The sequence below is a fragment of the Arvicanthis niloticus genome, chromosome 7 (assembly GCF_011762505.2).
Source record: "Arvicanthis niloticus isolate mArvNil1 chromosome 7, mArvNil1.pat.X, whole genome shotgun sequence".
NCBI classification, from domain to species: domain Eukaryota; kingdom Metazoa; phylum Chordata; class Mammalia; order Rodentia; family Muridae; genus Arvicanthis; species Arvicanthis niloticus.
In genome coordinates, this window is record NC_047664.1 from 63844233 (window position 1) to 63847560 (window position 3328).

The window sequence follows — 3328 nt, forward strand, 5'->3', positions numbered from 1 at the left end:
AATCATAAAACAATGAAATTAAAATGCAAAGGTACACTTTCAAGTATGTGAGAACTCTATAACATGTTTCTTAAAAAAAAAAAAAGTTTTATTGATTCTTTGTAAATTTCATATCATGCAACCCAAACTCACTCATCTCTCTTCTGCTCATAACCACCCTCCAGCCTTGTAACCTCACTGTAACCAAAAGAGCTTGTCTTGCCTGCCCTAATTCCCAAATAATGATGAGGAGACTAGATCTATTTACAAGCTTTTGGCCTTATAGCTAGATATTGTTTCCTACTACCTTGTAACTCAATAATTCTGTTTATGCTGATCTAACATGGCTGGTTAGTTAACATTCCTCCCCCACCCCTTCCTCCTCCCTGTCTGACTGGCAAATCTTCCATGTCTAAATGTCTGAATCCTTCCCAGAGTTTTTCTCTATGTCAGGAAATCTCACCTTACTATTATGTCTTTTGCTATAGACTCTAGGGTATATATTTTAACAAATCAGAATGTGCCTTAGACAAGCAAAGAAGGACAAAGACACTTCACACAGTGTACAAAAACAACACTCCAACACATCTCTTAGTAGAGAAAAAAAAAATCTCATTGTGGAACCTCTAGTGCATCACAGTGTGTTTCATAGTAAACCCTTTTGTTTACACCTATGTGCTTGCAAATATTAATTGCAAAGTCTTATTTGTCTGGTCTGATGTCTCTGGCTTCTGCCACTCTATCAATACTGGAACCTCATTGGGACTGCTCTTGAATTTCCTGTTGTTCTGTGTCATGGTGATTCAATACCAGTTCATTGATGTTGTGTTAGCCAAATCAAAGGCCTGGATTTGGGCCTGAGAGGTATCTGAGCTGGTCAGCCCACTCTCTCTTCCACTCTTCCACTCTTCCACTCTTCTACTCTTGTGCTCACCAGGAGCCCCTGCCACCAGGATAGATCTATCCTGATAATCAGGTGAGGTGCAGGGCTTGCTTTACTGAGTGCTACAGGCAGTGAAGGACATGGCTAGTTGTCTCACTTTCATGAATCCAGGGATAGCACTCTTGTCAGCCATAGAAGGCAAGGGATGAGGGAGGGGAGGAGGGCATCTCTCCCTCCTCTGTGTCACTGCCCAGCAGAAAAGAGGCAGAATCTGGTCTCCCACACTCACACCTTCATCCCACCATCTAGGGTCAGTTCTACTGTGCTGCCCAGGTGAGTGACAATGATGAGGGACAAGGCAAGCTTTCTTGCTTTTATGACCTTGGGACCTGCCAAGGAGTGGGAAATAACATTCCTTTGTCCATGTCACCACATGGTAGACAAGTTTTGGGGCCAGTTCTCCCACACTCACACCTTATCCAATCTGCTGCCAACAGGGTCAGATATACTGTGTTGCCCAGGTGAAGTGCAAAGCCTGTTCTTCCAAGTGCTGGAGCATGGGAGGTATAGGGACAGCAGCTCTCCTGATCTTAAGATCCCGGGATCAGATTTCCCACCTGTCAGGAGCCCCACCTGTCAGGAGCAGGAGCAGGAAGAGGGTATTTCTCCCTTAGTCCATGCTAATTCACAGGAGAAGAGTGACAGGGCCAGGTTTCCTATGCCTTTATTAACCTCACAGTGTGGCTCACTCAAAACTCCAGCAGTACATGGGGCCCTCTCTCACAACTAAGGCAGCTGGCTACGGCCTGGTTCGGCTTTCTTGCTCTCATGTCCCTAGGACCGGGATGGGGCTAATTCTGCATAGCCCTTAGACAACAGTACATCCTTGTGCAGTAGTTCAGACCAGGGACATCGGCTTCGACTTTAGTGTTACCAGACCCCTACTGCCACAGGGAACATTGATGTAGGTATGGTTCAAAGTGGCAGCAGAGGCCAGGACTTCACCATGGTCCCAGATGCCGTTACCGGCTACTCACATCAGGCTTCTCTACACTCAAATCTCCAGCTCTGCCTCTCTTTATTGTGCCCACATCCTTCTGTTTATCGTTCTCTTCCATTTTTTCCACCATTTACTTGGTCCTCTTAGTGGAAACTGGATCTCAGAGTGTCTGGGGTTGTCTCAGGAGTAGCCTCCTGAGTGTTATGCTACTCTCAATGCATTACGGCACTAGGCAGGGGTCACCTGGGCCTCTGTGGCACCTGACTCATTGTTGTCTCAGGCTAGCTCACTGTCCAAGCCACATGGCATGAGTCTGGATCCTTCCCCAACCCACCCAAGTGGCTCCATTTGAGACTCTTCTTTCTTGAGTTTATTCCCACTTACACTCTCAGTCCTACACATGTTTCTTCTAGTCTCTTGCTAGCTCTCTGTCCTGGGAGCCATCATAGCCTGTGTAGCACCAGACTGGTGATTGTTTAAGGCTAGTTCCCTGCCCCAGCCCCCTGAAACTACACTGGTGGTCTTCTCATGTTTGCTTTCTTCAGGGAATGTTAAGCTATCAATCAGTAAGATTTTCTTAGATCAGAACATTGAACATAGACATGGACTCTTTCCTCTCTGCCACCTACTGATGCACCCATAACACAGCAGCCACACCCACAACACTTCTGTTGCTAGGGACATATTTCCTTATGGCTTATAATTTGATAGACAAAACAAAATGGAAATATTTAGTTATATACTGTTTATTTTTTTTAATTTAAAGTATAATTATATAACGTCGCCTTTCCTTTTCTAAGGCCCTAGGACCTTCTTATTACCAACGGTGAAAAACACCATTTAAACAGAATGTAGCAGTCTTCTAACAGGTTAGACCTGTAATCTCTTTCATTGCAGCATAATCAACAATTAGGTAATTTGAGGGAAAACTAAGATACAGAAGTCAAAGTGATCTGCTGAACTAAAAAGATTCCATAGAGTAGAACAGTGAAGTTAGTATTAAATATCAGTCAATAAAATGAAAAGCCAGCTTTACGAGCTACTCATCAAACAGTGTAAGTTTCTACAATATACAAAGAAGTTACAAAACTAAGTATGAAACAAAACAAAATAACAACAACCAGTTAAAAATAGGCTCTACCAGTGGCTGACTGAGACAGATGTAGTTACTAACAGCTGACCCTTCGACCAAGGACCCCTATGGAAGAGTCAGGGGAAGGCTTGAGGGACCTGAAGGGGATGGCAATCCCTTAGGAAGAACAACAGTATCAGGTAACCAGAACCCCTGGGAGAACTCAGAGACTAAGCCACCAACCAAAGAGCAGACATAGGCTGGTCCATGGTTGCTGGCACATATGTAGCAGAGGACTACCTTGTCTGGCCTCAGTGGGAGAGGATGCATCTAATCCTGTAGGGGCTTGATGTCAGACTGAAGGGAAATGTAGGGGTTGTGAACAGGGGATGGG

General features: G+C 44.7%; 1 non-coding gene across 1 annotated transcript; it reads right to left on the bottom strand.

Annotated features, from left to right (window-relative positions):
- Positions 1-2409: 2409 nt before the first annotated feature.
- Positions 2410-2547, bottom strand: LOC117713230 (small nucleolar RNA SNORA17). The gene has a single exon (XR_004607405.1). It is a non-coding gene; the product is annotated as a small nucleolar RNA SNORA17 (small nucleolar RNA).
- Positions 2548-3328: the final 781 nt, after the last annotated feature.